The sequence below is a fragment of the Macaca nemestrina genome, chromosome 19, assembly GCF_043159975.1.
Source record: "Macaca nemestrina isolate mMacNem1 chromosome 19, mMacNem.hap1, whole genome shotgun sequence".
Classification (NCBI taxonomy): Eukaryota; Metazoa; Chordata; class Mammalia; order Primates; family Cercopithecidae; genus Macaca; species Macaca nemestrina.
In genome coordinates this window covers 9836566-9858475 of record NC_092143.1, presented here as the reverse complement: position 1 = coordinate 9858475, position 21910 = coordinate 9836566, and the positions used below count along the sequence as shown (strand labels likewise).

Sequence of the window (21910 nt, the reverse complement as noted above, 5' to 3'; positions counted from 1 at the left end):
AATGTGAAGGAAAAAAGCAGATAGTTTAGTCTGGAGATAGGAGGAAGGGCCGCCCATCCTCAGACATGCCGCCCGGCGTGCAGGCTTCCCAAGACCATGGGCTACGGTATCCCTCCCTGGGAGGGACTCCTGAGCAAAAGACTGACTGCAACTCTTCTTTCAGATATTTCTTCTGATTGCCTTAAAACACGCACACAGAGAAGCTGAGAGCTCTTGAACTGTTTAGGAACTTAAGCTTCATGTAGGTTTGATGAAACGTTTTCATGAATTATAAAAAGTTGAACGATTTTTACACGAATTTTAAGTCAGGAGTGATTTTGTACAGAATACTTGGCAGTGATCCCGGAAGTTGTTTATATTGATTTCTAGAAGGAGATACAGAATACCAGGCTAGGTTTAAAACTCCTGAGAATGTTCAAGCAGTAATACATGCATATGCAGAAATTAAACAGAAACACTGCTGGAAACTCAAGGTCCTTCCTGATGGTCAGGACAGGCATCGCCGGGAGATTTCAGTTGACAGGTCCGACTTGATCAGCCTCAGGAAAAGCTTGCAAAGAAGCACTGAAAGTTAATCACCAAAGCCAAAAAGATTAGACTGGCAAATACTCAACAAGCAAGTAAACACATTAGATTTTCTGAATATGACTGAAAGCAATTACAGTTCATTTGTTAATATTTCACTGGATACTCGAGTTGTTCTTAGGAATTTCACTTTTGTTGTGGCAGGACTCCATAAGAAATGTTTCTCTCTTTTTTTGTTTTTTGAGACGGAGTTTCGCTCTTGTCACCCAGGCTAGAGTGCAATGACTTGATCTTGGCTCACTGCAACCTCCACCTCAAGGGTTCAAGCAATTCTCCTGTCTCAGCCTCCCGAGTAGCTGGGAGGCCCCCACCACCATGCCCGGCTAATTTTTGTGTTTTTTACTAGCAACGGGGTTTCACCATGTTGACCAGGCTGGTCTCGAACTCCTGACCTCAGGTAATCCACCTGCCTCAGCCTCCCAAAGTGCTTGGATTATAGGCGTGAGCCACCGCACCTGGCCAAGAAATGTTTATCTAAAACCTACATTAAACTAAAAGGAATACTTTTGTTCCTCAATTGATAAATAAGACTTATTTTTTTTTTTTTCTAGAGACAGGTCCATTGTATACAATAATTTTTCAGTATACATTTTATTTGTTGAAATTGTCTTATATAAGTCAATTGCAAGTGATTTAGTAAATCAATGTGTTTTGAACATTAAAATTAAACAAACAAAAAAACACACACAGATATACCTTTAGAGCCAGTTTTAAGCCTATGATAATATCAGTAACAAGCCCAGCTTACCAGTAAGCTTGGTTTATAATTCTAAACAAGAGGCAGAGGGAGAATTTTGCAAACAAACAAGTTTCATTCAAAGGGCATAAAATGTGTCTGTTTTTACAAAGTGCAGGGTTTAGTAAACAGGAGTGACTGGTCAAGATGAAGGAGTTGATGCCAGTAAAATGGTAAAAGGAGGCCTGGCATGGTGGTTCATGCATGTAATCCCAGCACTTTGGGAGGCCGAGGTGGGTGGATCGCTTGAGGTCAGGAGTTCGAGACCAGCCTGGTCAATATGGTGAACCCCCCCATCTCTACTGAAAATATGAAAATTAGCTTGACATGGTAATGCGTGCCTGTAATCCCAGCTATTCGGGAGGCTAAGGCAGGAGAATCGCTTGAACCCGGGAGGTGGGCTAAGTGAGCTGAGATCATGCCACTGCACTCCAGCCTGGGTGACAGAGCAAGACTCCATCTCAAAAAAAAAAAAAAAAAAAAAAGAAAGAAAGAGAAAGAAAAAGAAAAAGTAAAAGGAGCAGGAAGTGGAGGCTTTGCCAAGCTCCCACACTTACACTCACTGGGACATGAACAAATACAGGTGGGGTAACAATGAATTCCTATCCTTCTTGGTCAAGCAGAACTGCAATCATTAGTTGGGAGAAGAAAAAAGAAGTGGACACATTTTCTTCATTTTCATGTTCTCCCTGGATTTGACAAAGGGTTTCCCCAGACTTGCATACCTAGGGCCCTGGTCACACAGGACATCCCGGCTTTTCAGGCCAGCCATTGACCAGGGCCACCTTTTGGATGGACAGCCACTTGGGCTCCAACTCAGTGTTTCAGGATCATCCTCCTAACCTTCAACTCACAACCCTTTAACCCTCCTTTTAGCTTTAGGCTCCAATTCTAAAAAACTTTAAGCCACCACCGAAAGACGGACATGTGGACTAGGTCTTCAACATGTTTTCATGTAAAGTCGAGAAAACGGGAGCTTGTCCCTGAAAGGTGAGGTTGGGGTCTGTGGAGCCTATCAAATTCTGTTGGTAAAGCATTAACTATCATTCCTCTTTCTCAAGAGCTCTAGGAACTCAGGGTTGTCTCTGGTGTTTTCTACCCAAACTCCATCAGGGTCTTGAGTTATTCACCACGGTCCCTGGTTGTTCTAGATTTGGCAGCAGATTGCCTTAGATATGTGGGAACCAAGGAACTTTCCAGAACCTATGGATGCTGATGTAAGTCTCTCCCCATCCTCTGCTTGCATCTCTTCCATCCATCTAGACTGGGCCCCCGCCATCAGGGCAGCATGGATTGCACTTGTGTTGGTGTCAGGGGTGCCTCGCGTTGGTGTTAGGGGTGCCAAGGCCACTGCTGCCCAGCCTGCAGGGGTTGATTTCTCCCATGGAAATCTTCAGCAGGTGTCACTGATCGAGCCTCTCAGTGATGCTCTCCTAGACAACTGAAGGGCTGCAGAACTTTTTTCCTTGGAGTTACCAGAGAGCAAATCCTGCACTTCTTTTATCTCTTGACATCATTTCCTAATCAGGTTTAGCTTCGTTTTGTGCCCAGGCTTTGAGTAAAAATAGCATGCTTGCTAGTGCTCTGCAGGCTCTTTGTGTGTGTGTGGGAAAAAAGTTTATTAGAAAAAACGAGTTGTTTCCAAATTCAATTAAGATGATATAAGTTAGCTGCCAAGTATGTATCTTAGATTAACTGAAAAATGGCATTTGTTTCAGTCAAGATATTGAAACATTCACAAATCCCTCATTTAAAGACACCAAACTACTTAAAACTTTAACTTGTTCATTAACACATTGCTTCTCATAAATATGTGAACTAAAGTATATGAATGAAAGTGGCTTTTCAAATATGCAAAGAATATTATATTGGTTTTCAGCAGATGTGAGCTATACAAGTTGTTCTAACTAGAAAAAAAGAGAAGTTTAGTGGGCAGGATGGTTTTGTACCTATCATAGTATACACAAGTTTTTTGTTTTTTTTTTTTGAGATGGAGTCTCGCTCTGTCTCCCAGGCTGGAGTGCAGTGGCGCAATATCGGTTCACTGTAACCTCCACCTCCCGGGCTCAAGTGATTCTCCTGCCTCAGCCTCCCAAGTAGCTGGCATTACAGGCACGCGCCACTGTGCCCAGTCAATTTTTGTATTTTTAGTAGAGACAGGGTTTCACCATATTGCCCAGGCTGGTCTTGAACTCCTGACCTCAGGTTATCCACCTGCCTCGGCCTCCCAAAGTGCTGGGATTACAGATGTGAGCCACCGTGCCCGGCCTAAACAGGATTTTCTTCAAAACATCGAAACATTAGTAGACATGTCTTATGAGCTCTCATAATGCTAATTAAAATCTAGCCAATAAGGAATTGAAATAGAAAAATATTATCTTCTGAAAATACCATTTAAAAGTTTTTAGTTCATATGTCTTGTTTTGTGTGTTTATGTACATATTTTTATTTGCAAAACGGTCAGAGATCAATCCAGTATTCAGCATTTCAAAGTATGTGAGTGAAATTAATGGAAAGATTAATGAAAGCTCTTGCTATAAAGTTTACATATATGAAAACAAGTCATGTTTCTATGTCACATGTAAAGACAATCATGATAAATATATTTAAAAATCAGCAAGCAATTCTAAATTAGCTAATTTCAAGGTTAAGAAGTGACGTAGCAAAACTTAGAGCATCCCAAAATAAAATTATTTTTACTAGGCCAGGCGCGGTGGCTCAAGCCTGTAATCCCAGCACTTTGGGAGGCCGAGACGGGCGGATCACGAGGTCAGGAGACCGAGACCATCCTGGCTAACACGGTGAAACCCCGTCTCTACTAAAAAATACAAAACCTAGCTGGGTGAGGTGGCCGAGCCTGTAGTCCCAGCTACGCGGGAGGCTGAGGCAGGAGAATGGCGTGAACCCGGGAGGCGGAGCTTGCAGTGAGCTGAGATCCGGCCACTGCACTCCAGCCTGGGCGACATAGCAAGACTCCGTCTCAAAAATAAAAATAAAATAAAATAAAATTATTTTTACTTTACTTTCAAATTTTAATACATTTAATGAGTTCCCTAATCAAGTCAAGCAGAATAATAAACATTGAGCAGAAAAAGTACACCTGTTACTAGAATACTTATTAGTCTGTATTCAGAGTCTTTATAAAATAGAAAGCTGAAAGCATCAGGGTAACAACTCTGCTTCATTTCGTTATTTTTCTCTACTTAGGTGTTCAGCAAACTCTTCAACAAAGTAGTCAGGCAGAGGAGGTGAGCCTCTCCCTAGGGGGTGACTCAGGCTGGCGAAGCTCCTGCCCAGGCAACCACACTCCACAGGAGGTGGGGCTCATCCTGGGTGATGGGGAGCAGAAGGTGGTGGTGGTGGTGTCATTTGAAGTCGTGCTTCATTCCACTCCAGGTGTGACAGTGACAGTGATGGTGACAGTGAAGCAAGGGTGGAAGCCTGTTTTACAATCAGGGCTGCCAGGCGATCAGGGAACAGGGAGCAAGCCAGGGCTGTACAGGGTGGTACTTTGGGAGGTTGATGCAGGGATTGCTTGAGGCCAGGAGTTCAGCCCAGGCAACGTAGTAAGACCTATCTCTACCAAAAATAAAAATTAAACAAACAAACAAAAAAACTGGCAGGTGTGATGGTGTGGCCTGTAGTCCCAGCTGCTTGGGAGGCTGAGGCAGGAGGATTACTTGAGCCCAGGAGGTCAAGGCTGCAGTGAGCTATGATCACACTACTGTACTCCAGCCTGGGCAACAGAGCAAGAGCCTGTCTAAAAAAATAAGATAAAATAAAAGAAACAAACAAACACCCGAAGGCACTCTCAGGCATAGCCTTCCAGTGTGACCTAGTTAGTGCTGGGCTGTGGGATGTGAGGGGCAGAGGCTCGGCACAGCCCTCAGAGACTCCAGTTCTGTAGTTTCTCCTCTCTTCGCTTCTATTCGTTTTAGCTGCATTCAGCTATGCAGCAATGACCAGACAGTGACGGCCAGACCTACTCTACACACGATGCTCCTGGAGACAGGAACATGCTGATTCCTTCTTGAGTATTTGATTCAACTAATATTTATGGAGCATTTATCGGAGCATGGCTTCATAGTGTAGGCAAAAATATATGTGATGCACATTCACTGAGAGTTTGCTTTACATAGAACAGGAATTAGGAAGTTTGCAACCTGCAAAAATTACTTTTTCTGGTTGCAAAAAATGTATGTGTACTCTGAGAAAGTATATTATCTCTAAAAGAAATTCAAACATACAAAATATAGAAAATAAAAAAGTAGAGCTAATCCCATAATCTCTCCCTCCAGATGTAGCCGCAGTTAGAATTTATCTTCAAAACCTTTTTAATATCCTTAAATCTCTGGGAGTGTTTTATTTTTGAAAATTAGGAGAACAGGGCCAGGCGCGGTGGCTTTGGGCTGGGCACAGTGGCTTATGCCTGTAATCCCAGCACTTCAAGAGGCCGAGGCGGGTGGAACACCTGAGGTCAGGAGTTCGAGACCAGCCTGGCCAACATAGTGAAACCCCATCTCTACTAAAAATACAAAAATTAGCTGGGCGTGGTGGCACACGCCTGTAATCCCAGCTACTTGGGAGGCTGAGGCAGGAGAATCGCTTGAACCCGGGAGGCGGAGGTTGCAGTGAGCTGAGATCGTGCCACTGCACTCTAGCCTGGGTGACAGAGCGAGACTCCGTCTCAAAAACAACAACAACAACAAAAGCCAAACTACTACTACTACTACTAAAAAAAAAAAGACAATTAAGATAACATTAAAATTATAGAGTATATGAAAGTATTGGAATTCTGGTTAAAGAAAATAATCTCCAAAACCTTCCCCAATTTTATTTTATTATTTCATTAAAATGATTTTATTTTACTAGAAAAAACGTTATTGGTCAATTCATCGATGAGAGTCCCATGGAGAGGAGGCTCAGGAGATGTCAGAGGTGCCACCTGCTGTCCTGCCGCCATGGAGCTGTTGCCTGAGCCGAGTTCTGGAGGCTCGGCTGGCCCCACCCTCCTCTGAGATTACGGATTCAGGTTCAATGCAACACAGAGCAATATATCTTTCTAGAACACAACCCTGCCCGGGAGCCTTCAGCTTGAAATTGAAGAGCTAATTTTCCCCAGACCATAAAGCAAATGCTTGACGTGATAGCATCTAGTTTCCTGCAGGCCTGAGAGATGGATCGTGATGCTGGGATCTAAGGGCAACGCATTTATCGGAGGAGGCAACGTGTTTGCTCATCCATTGAGCTGGCTACAAAGGATGCTTAGGATACAAGGGGTGCATTCACTCAAGATGCTATCTAAGTAATTGTCTATTGGTAATAAAAAAAAATAGCTAGAAATAAATTAAAATTCATTCCTCCAGGAATACCTTTGGTCTGAGAGCAATAAATGTGTCAAATTACCATCTGTAATACAAATGTCAGGGATCTGTATGTACTGTTACTGGTGGATACTATAATTCCCAGGCCCAAGTAGAAATAGAAAATTTGCAGCTGGCTAGGTGCAGTGTATTTAAATGTGTTTTGGGGGGTAATCTGGAGAATAGGTGTATTGTTTTTTGTAAAGCAATTTAATGGTAATAGGCAAAATGGCAGTGATAAAGTAGGGAACACAAGAGGACACAGATAAAAATAAGGAGACCTCGACCAGGCATCTTTGCTGGGATGACTCCACATTACAAGTTAGAGTTATACACACACACACACACTCACACTCTCACACACACACACACACACACACAGTTGCCTGATGTAGCAAAGAAAAATCAGAACGTCCTTCCCTCTCTGAATTATTTGTTCCTCCTATGTGCTCCCTGGGGTCCCATCACTCTGACCCTGTTCAGTTCTCTTCATCCGCCAATGGACTGTAAGTTCATTCCACCACTTTATCCCCAGTGTGTTTCACTGTGCCTGGCTTAAGTCAGATATTCAGTTAACATCTGTTGACTGAATGGATGAAAGAGTGAGTGGCACAGAAAACACACTCACACTTGAAGATCGCACAGCCATGTGAAGTTGACTGTGGATTGCACTGAAGAATGAGGCTGGGACAGTAGAGAGGCCCAAAGGAGGGGGCCGTGAAGGCAAGCCTGGATTCTGCCCTGCAGCCACTAGATACTGGGGCTGCTCCTGAGCACAGGAGAGACCGGTGAGCATTGATGTTTCAGAAAGAATATTCTTCCAGCAGCATGAAGGGCAGCTTATGGATAGGTGAGGTGGGAGGCAGGTGGGAGATGAGACAGAAGGATTTGTGCTTTATAATCTGAGTTGGAAATGTGGGTGTTTCATCTCTGTGGTCTGTGGGTTTCAATATTAGTTATATTCTGCAGGTGAATATGACAGTGATTTAGAGCAGGATTGACCCTAAGTCTCCCCTGCCACCTCCCCTGCCACCTCCCAACAGCCGCACTGTTACTGTTATGACCACCATCATAGGAGGGGCAGGAAGACGTCGCAGCGTCTCAGCTGAAGGAGTTTTTGGGTGGAAGCGGCCAGAAGGCACCTGTGCTAGAGCAGTTAATCATTAAAAACACACACTAAAGCTCCCTTAAAATATAAATGGTGTATGTTAGTGTGAAAAACCAGGAGGGCAGAGAGAGAGTTACCTGAATATGCGGAGGACACACAGGAAAGAGCTATGACGCAGTGGCTGAGAAGGTGCCAAGAGAACTGTGGCTGGCAGAGCCTGCGAGTTCCAAGATTCCTCTCCGCTCAGTTCCTAACTCCTGTCCCACTGCCCACCTCCCACAACAAGAAAACATTATCCAAGAGTAGCTGGTGCCTGTGATTTCTTTCATAAGAAGCAGAGTCTTTAATTCTGCATTGGAGATGAGAGGTTTAGTCTAAAAGATGAGGAGACTCTTGAAAACAGCTCCAATCTAGATGCAACCAGTTAATACATTCCTGTCCTATGGAGATAAGTTATCACAGCAAATCCAACCACAGGCAGTACAGCTCCTGAATCATCAGCGAGAATTATAAGGAGATGATCAAATGGGTAACTTTTAGATTAATACAACGGTGTAAAACCCAGGGAAGGAGGAAATCCTGAGACTTTTTCTGTATCTGAAATGACAAATGTTCCTTAATTCTTTAAACACCCATTAAAGAAATGAAAATTACTTTCTCATTCTCTAAAAACAATTCACAAACTTGCAGAGGGGAGAGAGTCTGGGGGAATGGGAATCGAAGATGAAGGGATGGGGGAAACGTCCGCTGGAGAAAAGCGAGAGACGCACATGTTTTGCCAGAAATTGAGCACTTAGGATTTTTGGCATTGCTGTTATGAAGACAGGAAGTTCTGATGGACATATATTAGGATTGCCAGATAGAACACAGGACGCTCAGTTAAATTTGAATTTCAATTAAACAACCAATAGTACATGAGACAGTTGCATTGCATAGGGTGGGCATATATATTTCATGGGACTAAGCACATCATTCCCTTCCAGGAGAGAGTAATGCTGCACTATAGCAGAGGTTAGCAAACTACGACCTGTGGGCCAAATCCAATCCTCTTCTTGTTTTCGTAAAGGAAGTTGTATTGCAACACGGCCTGCTCATTCATTTAAATATCGTTCATGGTTATTTTCACACCATAACAGCAGAATTGAATAGTTGAGTCAGACAGCATAGACTTCAAAGCCTGAAATAATTACTTTCTGTTCTAGCGGAAATCAGGAGTTTTCTAGGTATAGAAGTTTAGGGGAAAAAAAACTGTTTCTGGCCCTGAGGTTTCAGAAAACATGACAAATAGGAGGATGCAAGAAGTTTGGTGAGTGGGGAGAATTATAAGCAGAAAATTTAAGTGGAGATCAGCATTTTTTTTTTTTTTTTTTTTTTTAAATCTGAGACAGATTCTAATTCTGTCACTCTGGCTGAAGTACAGTGGTGAGATTATGGCTCACTGTAGCCTCAACCTCCCAGGCTCAAGCAGTCCTCCCACCTTAGCCTCCCAAAGTGCTGGGATTACAGACAGTGAGGCACTGTGAGTGGTGAGGTCAACTTTGGAAGGGTTTTGTAAACCATTTTAAGGAATACCTTTGCTCTTTCTGTTTAATCTTCCTATAATAGTTTACCTCTCAACATGCCTGTTAAAATCTTATCTGTTCTTTGAAGCAAGCTTTAATCTCACCTTGAGCATAAGATTTTTGGTAACAATATTTTTGCTCATTGTTCTTTTTATTTATAAGCGCAATAGTACTTATAGTGGGTTGTCATTAGCTGTTTCCCTTACTTGACAGAAAGGTTCTTTTTTTCTTTTGAGACAGAGTCGCACTCTGTCATCCACCCAGGCTGGAGTGCAGTGGCATGACTTTGGCTCACTGCAACCTCAGCCTCCCATGTTCAAACAATTCTCCTGCCTCAGCCTCCCGAGTAGCTGGGATTACAGGTGCCCGCCACTATGCCCAGTTAATTTTTGTATTTTTCGTAGAGATGGGGTTTCTCCATGTTGGCCAGGCTGGTCTCGAACTCCTGACCTCAGGTGATCTACCTGCCTTAGCCCGTCAAAGTGCTGAGATTACAGGCATGAGCCACTGCGCCCAGTCAGAAAAGTTCTTAAATGCAGAAATTATTTGTCTCTATAGGCACTAAAGTGATTAAGGTAGTTATGTATAAGTAGATGTTCAATAAATAAATATTGAATAAATAGATATAGTGATGGCCCTACAAGAGTGTAAGAATAATTACAACATTGTTTAGCTACAACAGTTGAATGCTTCCGCAGGGACAATCTCTCTGGCATGGTCCACATCTTCCAATGTTCAGTGCTGTCATTTACACCTGCTTCTTTACACTGCTGACTAATGGGGCAAATCTTTTCTACTTTATTATTGCTTTTGCCTTTCTTTCTCATGACTAATAACCCACTGGCCAAGCTAAATGTCAGTCGTCATCTTCTTTGCTCATATCCTTCTCCTTCAAATTGTGCTGTCAAGCATTTCAATGTTGACTGGCTTAGGTGGGAATAATGCTCCTGACCGTAAGGCTATTTTTCCCACTTTGCACAAATCTTTGAGCAATGAGCATACTTCTTTGGTAGCTTTGTTACAGTCCAGCAATACCTGGGCATCTATTCTCTGTATTGAAAAAAGAGCATGGTCAAAGGATTCAGTATCGAGCTCCGTATTTAACGACTAACGAAGACATTTAATTTGAAATACCACTTGTCTCCAAACTGACATTTTATGTATGAGAAACCTGAGATCCACACACAGATCAAATGACAGGCAGCTGGTTTTCATGGAAGTCCAGGGAAGCACCTACTATCAGGTTGCAAACTTCTCCCTTTAGAAGATAACAGTTAAAATCTTTCTGTCTCCCACTCTTGGCTCTAATTTGTTTATCAGACAATCAGCAGTTTTGTCATTGTTTCTTCATTTGGAGACAGAACTAGTAAGTCTTGGTCAAGCCCAGTGATTCATTTCCTTGTTTTTTTTTTCACTGCAGTCCCCATTCAGGGCTCTGCCAAGTGCTCTTTTGCATGGGGGAGGGGTGCAGCCTGTGCCCTCTTGACCTAAAAGAGCTCTGGTTGGGCGGTGAGTCATTAATTCCCTAATGTCTTTTCCGACTGTAGATAAAAATCACAGTTGATTAAATGATGCGGTAAGATGTGGAATGAAGGTTGGCATGGGTCTAGGGAAAAAAGTACATTTCCTTTTCCAAAGTACAGTATTTATTTTAATTGGCTCACAATAAATAGTAGGGGTAATTGTAACTCACAAAAGAGAAGTGCCCTTTGGAGAACTGGCATCATATAGAAAAGAACAAAAGGACATAGAAAAGTTTTACAGCAATCCTGATATTTGTGACTTAGAGTGATTTTTACAGGATTATAAAATTTGCTGGAATTAGTAGCTCTGTAGAGAGAATAGGAATCACAGAATTTCAGAGCCAGAAGGTATTTCACAAAGTATGTCAACCTCCTTATATTGCTGATAAGAAAAATGAGGCAATGAAGTGCTCAGAGGTAGGATTTCTTTCGCAAGTCCTTGGGGTACCTCCATTTGCAAAGTTGCAGATGAATCACAAGTTCTGATGACCTCTGACCTCTAGAATCACCTAAACACAGTGGAGAAGCTGCAACTGGCTACGGGGTATCCCAGGTGGGTCAAGGGGACAGCCCTCTTTCAGATGTGCTGTACTCCCAAAGTCTCATCACATTTAGTAGGACTTCTCCCAAATATGTGGGGGTTCAGGCTCCCCAGACCCCTCTGTGTCTCTCCATTAACATTTCAGTTTGATATTGGGCTTCCTGGGGCTCTAATAATGCTCTGGGAATTCAAAATGAGGTGTAGAGAGGATGTGTGAGATGAGTATTTCTGCAACATAATGATGTTACTCTTCTGCTTACATGTCTTTGAAAGCCCTTTCTTGCCAACACCAGTATTTCAAATTGTAGTTTTATTGTTACTGAGCTATGGTAAGGCCAACAGGTTGGGAGATGATTGGTATGGAAAAGACAGTTTGTTACTAACAGTTCCCAAGAGGAGGGGGCAAGCGTCCTGCTGGGCCCCACGAGGAAACACCAGGGTGGGTCCGGAGGCAGGAGAGAGGGGGAGCAGAGTGTGGGCAAGAAGCTTTATTGTGGCTTCCACAGGAAAGGCAAGGCTAGGTAGGCTTAGGATTGGTAAGCCTGAATAATTTCAGTGGGTTCTGGGCTACAGAGGTTGTCCCTAGTTGTCTGGTACCTGGCTCTTGGATGATTAGTGCAGAGGAGCATTGTCTCCAGGGTATGTGTGCCAGGTGGAAGATGCGGTGGGCGTTGGCTCTGGATTGTTAGTTTCCATATGAAGGATGAGCTCCCAGGTGAGTTGTTTGCTATCCCTAAGAATTGGCAAGCCCCGAGAGGGGCAGTCTCTCCCCTGTCAGCAAGGCCCAGACACCAGAGCATCAAGAATGCAGAAAATATAGATAATATAAACCTCATTTGCAGGAGTGTGCACCTTGGAACAGTTTTCCTGGGAGATGCTCGAAGCGAGAGGATTCTGTCCTCTATTTTGGGAACTGCTGCCTGTGGACCCCCTCTGGCAGTGTGTTAGCAGATTAAGGTCACTGGGGGAAATCCTGCTTGAAAGAAACCTGTTAGCCTTTTTTTAACCCTGTTTTCCAAGCTTGTTTAACCACAAAATCCTTTTGAAAAACATGAACTGTCATTTTTAAGATATCTTGATTATGTGGTTTAGAGGTAGAATCCAGGCTTTGCTTTGTTCAAAATCTGGCCCTCACCTTCTCTCCTGGGGATTCTAGTAAGAACCATCCACGGCAGGCAGGCTGGTTTAATTAGGGTTACTATCACAAGCTTCCTTCCTTCCTGCCTCCAAGCTTCACTCAACCGGTTTGCCCATGATTCAGGATAGTACCTCGTGCTCCTTCCCTAATCCAAGTCTTTCTAGCACCACCTCCTCTGTGAAGTTCTTGCCAGCTTCCCCAGCCCACAAAATAGATGTTGCACACCACGTGTCAGGCTATTCTAAGCACTTTGGAAACCTTAACTAACTTAATCATCACTGTGGTCCCACAAGGCTGGTACAATTTGTATCCCTATTTCACAGATGAGGAACCTGAGATGTAGAGATGTTGAATGACATGCACAGTCATTGATTTGGTTTGGATCTGTGTCCCCACCCTGACCTCATATTGACTTGTAATCCCCAATGTTGGAGGTGGGGCCTAATGGGGTGTGATTGAATTATGGGGGTGAATTTCCCCTTTGGTGCTGTTCTCTTGATAGTGAGTGCGTTCTGGTGAGATCTGGTCATTTAAAAGTGTGTGGCATCTCCCCTCCCCGCTCTCTCCCTCCTGCTCCGCCATGCAAAGTGCTCGCTCCCCCTTTGCCTTCCGCCATGATTGTAAGTTTTCTGAGGCTTCCCCAGAGGCAGAAGACACTGTGCTTCCTGTAGAGCCTGCAGAACTGGGAGCCAATTAAACCTCTTTTCTTTATAAATCACCCAGTCTCAGCTATTTCTTTATAGCAGTGCAAGAAAGGACTAATAGAGTCATAAAGCTGAAAGGTGTTCAGGATGTCACTGGCATTCAGTGAATGCTGTTAGAATAAATGAAAATATCCATGGGAAGCAGATCTCTTCTAAAATGTGTGTGTGTGTGTTTGTGTGTGTGTGTGTGTGAATAAATCTTCTAAAGATTTATAATAAATCTTTATTATATTATAATAAATCTAATAAAATCTTAAAATTAAAAATTAAATATTAAAAATTATAAAAATTTATAATAAATCTTTATTATAATATTATAATAAATCTAATAAAATCTTCTAAAATGTGTGTGTTTGTGTGTGTGTGTGTGTGCTTTAAATCAAAGGGAAGGTGCATCTTTCACTCTCTCTCATTTGACATTCTGCAACTTTATTACGACTCCACTCATTCATAATTTGTTCAGATGGAATTTACATTTAGAGTTTACTTTGGCTTAGCAGATGATTTTCTGAGTCCCTCCTCTGAGAGAGTGTAAGTTCATAGGTAAACAGGAACGCAGGGAAAAATTTAAAACCACTTAAATGTACTAGCTTTTATTAGCAGCACAATATACTACTAATTCATTCTTATACATTAATTACAATAACATTTTAACAACTGTATCAGTCAGGGTTCAACCAGAGAAGCAGAACCAGCAGGACATAGTTATTAAGAGGCATATTGCAGGGAATTGGATATGTAACCACGGGGCTGGATAGTCAAGTCTGAAATCTGTAGGGTAGTCTCCAGAAGGGGCTGGAGTTGCTATGCACCGGCAGAATTTCTTCAGAGAAGTCTCAGTTCTGCTTTTAAGATCCTTTAACTGACAGAATCAGGCTGCCTCAGATTATCTCAGATAATCTCCCTTAACAAATAAAGTCAACTGACTATGGACTTGACTCACATCTACAAAATACCTTCCCAGCAACCCCTAGAGTAGGGTTTGACTGAATCACTGGGGACTGTAGCCTCACCAAATTCACACATCCAAAGGCAGTTACAAGAACCTTTACTAATTACGTTTTTAGTCTATTTTATGTTTCTATTTGTATTTTAAAATGAAAAATAATTTAGAAATAAGCTATTGAATACCTAAGATGTTTTAATCATCTGAATGGACTTTCCTTCAGTTGGTAGGGAGGTAACATGACACTAGTTACTGGTATTTCCTTGCTTTTCTGTTATCTTCAGATCTCTTTCTGTTTATGTCTGTTTCTCTCTCCCTTCATGTTCCAGGTGTAAGTATCTCCAGTTGACATTAACCCTGAGCCTCAGTCACCTTACCGGAAAATGAGCATGATTATAAAGTGCTGACATAATAGGGTGGACTGGAGGATGACATGAATTAATGAAAGCACTTGGATGAGGGTCTGGTAGGCAATGAGTGGTGCCCTCTTTGTAGCAGTAGGAATTGCTAAATGCCCTCTGATTAAATTCCTCTGGCCATGACCATACTTGTGAGTGACAGAGGTCTTTCCAGAAGATATTAGGAGGCTGTGGCATCACGTGTTGAAGAATTAAAACATTAGTATATACCAATGCCTTTCTAACATAAAATGTATCATTTTCAAAGACCTGTTTTCTATTACCTTTCTGGGGTACTAGAGACTCACACACTCCTCCTGGCTGCCAGTTGGACTGGCTTTTGTTTTTGTTTTTGTTTTTTTTGAGACGGAGTCTGATTCTGTCGCCCAGGCTAGAGTGCAGCAGCGCCATCTTGGCTCACTGCAAGCTCCGCCTCCCAGGTTGACGCCGTTCTGCTGCCTCAGTCTCCCGAGTACCTGGTACTACAGGCGCCCACCACCACGCCCGGCTAATTTTTCTGTTTTTAGTAGAGACGGGGTTTCACCGTGTTAACCAGGATGGTCTTGATTTCCTGACCTCGTGATCCGCCCGCCTGAGCCTCCAAAAGTGCTGGGATTACAGGCGTGAGCCACCGCACCCGGCCTGGACTGGCTTTTGAAAAGTCATGGCAGCTTTGCTGTCAGGCCAGGTATGATGGTCTTTCACAGGGAGGGACTTTCTTGCGACAAAATTGGTCACACTGCTCCTCAACACTGAATGTGTTCAAAGACCCTGATAGGCAGCAAGACAGTTTTACCAGGTAGCTTCCTTTTGAGGTGGAACTCACTATCAGGAGAACAGCACCAAGGTAGGAATTCACCCCCATGATCCAATCACCTCCCATTAGGCCCCACCTCCAACACTGGGGATTACAGTTCAACATGAGATTTGGGCAGATCCAAACAATGTAAATAAGTAAGTGTGTTTTATTGTCATATTGGGTTGGAGGAATATACTAAGATGCAGAGAAAGGGCCTTCTCCTCTAGCCTCAGCTCTAGAATTAGACAAAGCAGGCCAGACATCTAGGCCTTTGCCCACCAGCTCTGGGTCAAACTGACTGTTACTGAGCACTAAACTCACTCTTCTTTCTAGGTGGGTACCAACACCCAAGCTTAGGTGAGGCTGTGGGGAAAAAACCCTGATTTTCTTCCCCAATTCTTTTTCCCTGGCACTGCTGGCAATGGCAGGAAGACACATTCCATTTGCCAGCAGGAATGCTTTCCTAATTTGCTTTTCGAAGAGTACAGCAAAATTTCTTCTGGGGAAAAGAGTGACAGTCGCTGCCATGTAAACAGGAGGCAAGGGCTTGCGGCACTACCAGAGCCTCCTCTTTGCAGAACGCTCTGAGCTGCTTTGAGGCTTGTGAGGGGAGGGGTGTGAGTGGTGAGGAGGATGTTTGCTTTACACATCCACCTCCATAAACTGTCCGTGCCATCTGGTAGAGACTGTATATGCTGTTGTCCTAGACGCAGGAAGAATCATCTCTTCTGCGATGATGTTTTGATGGAGAGCTCCCGTGTCAGAGCTGCTGACTGTGTACCTGCAGCCAGCAAAGCAGGTCCCCTTCCTTTATCTGCTTCTTCCTGTCCCTAGCCCCTTGCATTTCCACCTCACCTCGAGATGGTGAAGCCCTCACTCACGTGGGAGAACGCAGACTTGCCCCTGCATGCATTGCCATGCTTCCTAGAGGAGAGCTCAAAGCACAGCAGGGGCTCAGCAAATGTTGGCTGAATAAATGAATTAATGGATCTACTAAGGTGCTTCCAGGTTCACCCTAAGGAATAGCTTACAGAATTTCTAAGGGCCAGGTGTAGTGGCTCACGCCTGTAATTCCAGCACTTTGGGAGGCCAAGGTAGGAGGATAACTTGAGCCAAGGAGTTCTAGGTTAGATTGAGCTGTGATTGAGCCACTGCATTCCAGCCTGGGTCACAGAACGAGACCCTGTCTCCAAAGAAACAAACAAACAAACAAACAGACGTTTCTTAGGACAAAAGCCACTAGGAACAAGAATTCAGCCAGGTGCGGTGGCTCACACCTGCAATCCCAGCCCTCTGGGAGGGTTGGGGAGGTGGATTTTTTGAGCCCAGAAGTTCAAGACCAGCCTGGGTAACATGATGAAACCTCATGTCTACAAAAAAAAAAAAAAAATACAAAAATTAGCCTGGCATGGTAGTGCACACCTGTTGTCCCAGCTACTCAGGAAGCTGAAGTGGGTGGACTGCTTGAACCCAGGAGGTCGAGGCTGCAGTGAGCTGAGATCATACCATTGCACTCCAGCCTGGGTGACAGAGCAAGACCTTGTCTCCAACAAACAAACAAAACCTGAATTCAGAAATGGTTGTCACAGATGTATGTAATAATGGAAGAGCATTTCTGACTTAGAAGAATAAGTACTTAGAAACAATGTTCATATTACAAGGGAAAGGCGCTGCTACTGTGGTGATGGATTTTGGTGGCATTACAACCAAATGATTTATGTATTGGGATAATGAGACTGTATCATCCTGCTTTTCATTTAAAGGTTGTTATTTAGTTTAATGATAACTTCAAGCTAGAAGGTAGGACTAGGAGTGCGGATTAAGTATTGAGCAATGGTTAAGAAAAGAGTTGATGGTAGGTGCCATGAAGAGTAATCATGAGATGAAATTTTCAAAGGTCACTCTGTTTAATTCTAATCTGAACAATCAATGTGTTAAATTATCTCAATAATTTATTTAAATCAACATTCATATAAATAGGGGTGAGTACATCAATTTTGACCATTTCCTGAGTTCCAATTCACATAAGTGCTTGTGGCCAGAGGTAGGTAGGTAGAGAAAATATGTTACCCTCTTCAAGAGCTTTAGCCTGAATACTAGCACAGGTGTTTCAGTGGTGTCTGAAAGTCAAAGTGAAACTGTTGCTTGTGGCTATCTAGTTCCCGAATTATAAAATAAACTGCTGATCTTCATTGCTGTTTTTTAAATATTTTGTTACTGATAGATCAAATATTCACTAGGCTTTATCAAGTATGCCTGTGTGTGTTCACATCATTAAACTAACATTTACTGCTCCCTCCTCTAAGCACTATATGTGTATTGACTTATTTAACTCTCTCAACAGTCTGTGAGGAAGTCATTATCATTCTTTATGTTAAGGACCAGCCTGGCCAACATGGCAAAACCCTGTCTCTACTAAAGATACAAAAAATTAGGCTGGGTGTGGTGGCTCATGCCTGTAATCCCAGCACTTTGGAAGTCCAAGGTGGGCAGATCACCTGAGGGCAGGAGTTTGAGACCAGCCTGGCCAACGTCGTGAAACCCTGTCTCTACTAAAAATACAAAACAAAATTAGCTGGGTATGGTGGCAGGTGGCTGTAATCCCAGCTACTCAGGAGGCTGGGCAGGAGAATGGCTTGAACCCAGGAGGTGGAAGTTGCAGTGAGCCGAGATCACACCACTGCACTCCAGTCTGGGCTACAGAGCAAGACTGTCTCAAAAAAGAAAAAAAAACAAAAGAAGATAAGGAAAGGGAAATACAGGGAAGTGATCACACAGTCCTAGTTCCACACTCAACACTGAGTGCCACAGCCACTGCCATACAGACAGGGCCACTGGCTGGCCTGTCTACACATGTTCTTTCAGGGAAATGATGCAAATGTCAGACGACAGTCAGACTCTGATAGGGTATCATCCACAAACACAACCTGGAGGCACGGTGTACCCGCTTCAGCTTTTGAACTCCACCTACAGTATTATTGGAGTGGTCAAAATGGGGGTGGCTTCTGCAAGGAAACATCTAAAACTAAAGGAACAGGACTCGTCACAACTCTGGTGTCCTCAGGGAGGAATGCACCTTGGTGATGCTGAGGGCTGGGACCCACACTGTGCCTATTCCCCTGCTGCAGTCTCACTTTGTCTCGTCCCTGACTTGGAATGAAATACTTGCCTCCAGCTGGGATGTAAACATTTTGGAGTCTTTCGATATTTGTTCCAATTTAGCCAGTCATCATTGACATTTTCCTGGAAATTTGCACAATATTCTTTCATTTGTTTTAACACTGGGATGAATTCCAAATGAAGAAGGCTCACTATTCTTCAGCGTGTTTTTAAAAAAATTTTGAACCTCTCCCTCCATTTTTAGATGAATAAATGTGGAGGAAGAGATGAAAAAACACAGAATTCAGAAAAATGATGTGGATGTATTAACTATGCCTAAGTTACCAAACCGAGCCTCCTGAAGACTCTTATGTTGGTCACACCCGTCTATGTCATATTCAGGCAGGGCGGCCGAAAGTGGATGCCCGTGTGCTTCTGACTTCGGATTTTCTCTGGAAGCCCTTAAGAACAGGAAACGAAGGATGTTACGTAACGATGATGAACATAGAGCAGCTTCTAAAACAAACAAGTTACGTAGTGATGAGGAACACAGAAGAGCTTCTAAAATAAAGGATGTTACCTAGTGATGACGAACAAGAACAGCTTCTACGTCTTCCCCGCGAAAACACCAAATGGCGGATGACACCCGTGCAGCGGAGGCCGGAAGCCCCGGGGGACCCTGGGATGCGGAACTGGCGGTGGTTTCCGCCGAGGTTTCCGCGGAGGTTTCCGCAGTGGCATCCGGGGCGGGGGTAGTGGCTGTCAGTGGACCAGGCCGGGGCAGAGGCCGCGGAGCTTATGGAGGCAAGGGCGAGGATAGGGGGTGGGCGCCCATCACCAAGCTAGGCCGCCCGGTCCAGGACATGAAGATCAAGTCCCCGGAGGAGATGTATCTCTTCTCCCTGCCCATCAAGGAATCTGAGATCATTGACTTTTTCCTGGGGGCTTCTCTCAAGGACGAGGTTTTGAAGATTATGCCGGTGCAGAAGCAGACCCGCACCGGCCAGCGCACCAGGTTCAAGGCATTTGTTGCCATCAGAGACTACAATAGCCACGTTGGTCTGGGTGTTAACTGTTCCAAGGAGGTGGCCACTGCCATTCGCGGACCATTATCCTGGCCAAGCTCTCCATTGTCCCCGTGCGCAGAGGCTACGGGGGGAACAAGATAGGCAAGTCCCACACCGTCGCTTGCAAGGTGACCGGCCGCTGGGGCTCTGTGCTGGCGTGCTTCATCCCCGCGCCCGGGGGCACTGGTATCCTCTCGGCGGCTGTGCCCAAGAAGCTGCTCATGTTAGCTGGTGTCGATTACTGCTACACCTCAGCCAGGGGCTGCACTGCCACCCTGGGCAACTTCACCAAGGCCACCTTTGATGCCATCTCTAAGATCTACAGCTACCTGACCCTTGACCTTTGGAACGAGACCCTACTCACTAAGTCTCCCTATTAGGAATTCACTGACCACCTGGTCAAGACCCACACCAGAGTCTCCGTGCAGAGGACCCAGGCTCCAGCTGTGGCTACAACATAGAGTTTTATACACAAAAAGTAAAGTGAATTAAGCCTGTGGGGGAACAAAAGAAAAAAGAACAGCTTCTAAAATAAAGATTGATTATAATTGGCTGGGTGAGACTTCTGACAAATCCAGACACCAGGCAACAGGAATTCTCCATGAGTTGAGAAATACAGTCCTAACTGTTTATTCAGTCAAGGAGGATTACACAGCAACACACTAGAAGAAGATTTAAGGATGCAAAATCCACATGATGAAAGAGGAAGTGTCATCTTGGAGGGTTTGGCACTCAACACTGGATGAAACTGAAGCCCAGGAATTGCCATAAAACATCCCCCCACCTAGTACTAAGTAATCTTCACTATCTGCCTGACAATGGAATGTAGGAATTGTGTCACATCCAGAGGGTGCAGGTGGAGTTTTCTCAGGATGCTGCAGTGCAGGGTCAGTATGGGATTTAATAATATTTTGAGTGTAAGATAGAAGAATCAAGTTGGGAGGTTTTAGGAATAGTGAAGTTACCTCCCATAAAGTCCCTTTTCCAAGATTGCAGATACCATCATGTACTTAATAAAACTCTACTAATCAGAGATATGTGTTGTACAAATGAAACCTTGGATGGACAACAAGAAGTGTGAAAAAAGTTGAACTCAGGCCAGGCGCAGTGGTCCACACCTGTAATCCCAGCACTCTGGGAGGCCAAGGCGGGCAGATCACGAGGTCAAGAGATCAAGACCTTCCTAGCCAACATGGTGAAACCCTGTTTCTACTAAAAATACAAAAATTAGCCAGGCGTGGTGGTGAGTGCCTGTAGTCCCGGCTACTTGGGAGGCTGAGGCAGAAGAATTGCTTGAACCCGGGAGGTGGAGGTTGCAGTGAGCTGAGATCACGCCACTGCACTGCAGCCTGGCAACAGAGTGAGACTCCAACTAAAAGAAGAAAAAAAAAGTTGAACTCAATAGAAACCAAAGAAAGGCAAATAAAAATGTTAAGTAATTTTCCACTTGCCAATTTGGCAGAGAGTAGAAAGGAACAATAATGATCAGTATTTGTAAGGGTATCAGGAAATGTCAGCTCACACTGCTGTGATAAAAGTATAAACTGATGTGAGCTGTCATTCATTGCCTTCTCAAAGAGTATAATATATAAATATATATGGCAGTGTTTAAAACTGTAACTTATTATTTTTATTGCCCAGGAACTTCAAATAAAAACAATTTAAACATCTTCATAGCAATAAAATGGTACAATGGGCCAGGTGCAGTGACTCACACCTGTAATCCCAGCACTTTGGGAGGCCGAAGCAGGCAGATCACCTGAGGTAGGAGTTCAAGATTAGCCTGGCCAACATGGTGAAACCTTGTTTCTACTAAAAATACAAAAATTAGGCAGGAGTGGTAGCAGGTGCCTGTAATCCCAGCTACTCAGAGGCTGAGGCGGAAACTTGAACAAACATCTTTCATTAAAAGATATTCTTAGGTAAGCACTTTAGTATATTACAGGGACATAGTTTTTACTATTTCAACTGTAAAACATTAAGACATGACAGTGGTGATTGTAAGTGTTTTGTAGGAGCATTGAAATAATGATTATGCTTTGTTTCATGAGAAAGCAGAGTGAAAAATTCCACATACCTCCAATTACATAACTTAATAAAAAACATGAGAAGATTCTCTTTATTTTGGTTACACCTATCAATATAATTTTCATACAGTGCAAGTTATGGTATAGGGATTATGGTTGTCAACTGAAGAATGACAAGGTTCATAAATCTGGAAAGGGTTGCAGCCTGCAGGGTGGCCATCTGACAGGCTGGGAACACAGAAACAGACATTTTGAGGGAGGGGCAACAGGAACAGGAATATATGCTGAACAAGGTGCCTCAATATACATGTTTA

General features: G+C 43.6%; 1 protein-coding gene, 1 long non-coding RNA gene and 1 pseudogene across 2 annotated transcripts in view; 2 read left to right on the top strand and 1 right to left on the bottom strand.

Moving 5' to 3' along the window:
• Positions 1 to 8411, top strand: part of LOC105476945 (suppressor of cytokine signaling 6) — a 122269-nt gene extending 113858 nt beyond the window's left edge. The window contains exon 4 of the transcript XR_011616807.1: positions 6194 to 8411. The gene's annotated coding sequence lies outside the window, so the exon portion shown is untranslated. The remainder of the gene's footprint in view (positions 1 to 6193) is intronic.
• Positions 433 to 19157, bottom strand: LOC139359980 (uncharacterized). The gene is made up of 3 exons (XR_011616808.1): positions 19083 to 19157; positions 18573 to 18963; positions 433 to 564 (listed from the first exon to the last, which is right to left on the bottom strand). It is a non-coding gene; the product is annotated as an uncharacterized lncRNA (long non-coding RNA).
• The window catches only part of LOC105476936 (small ribosomal subunit protein uS5 pseudogene), a 325515-nt pseudogene continuing 322703 nt past the window's right edge, over positions 19099 to 21910 (top strand).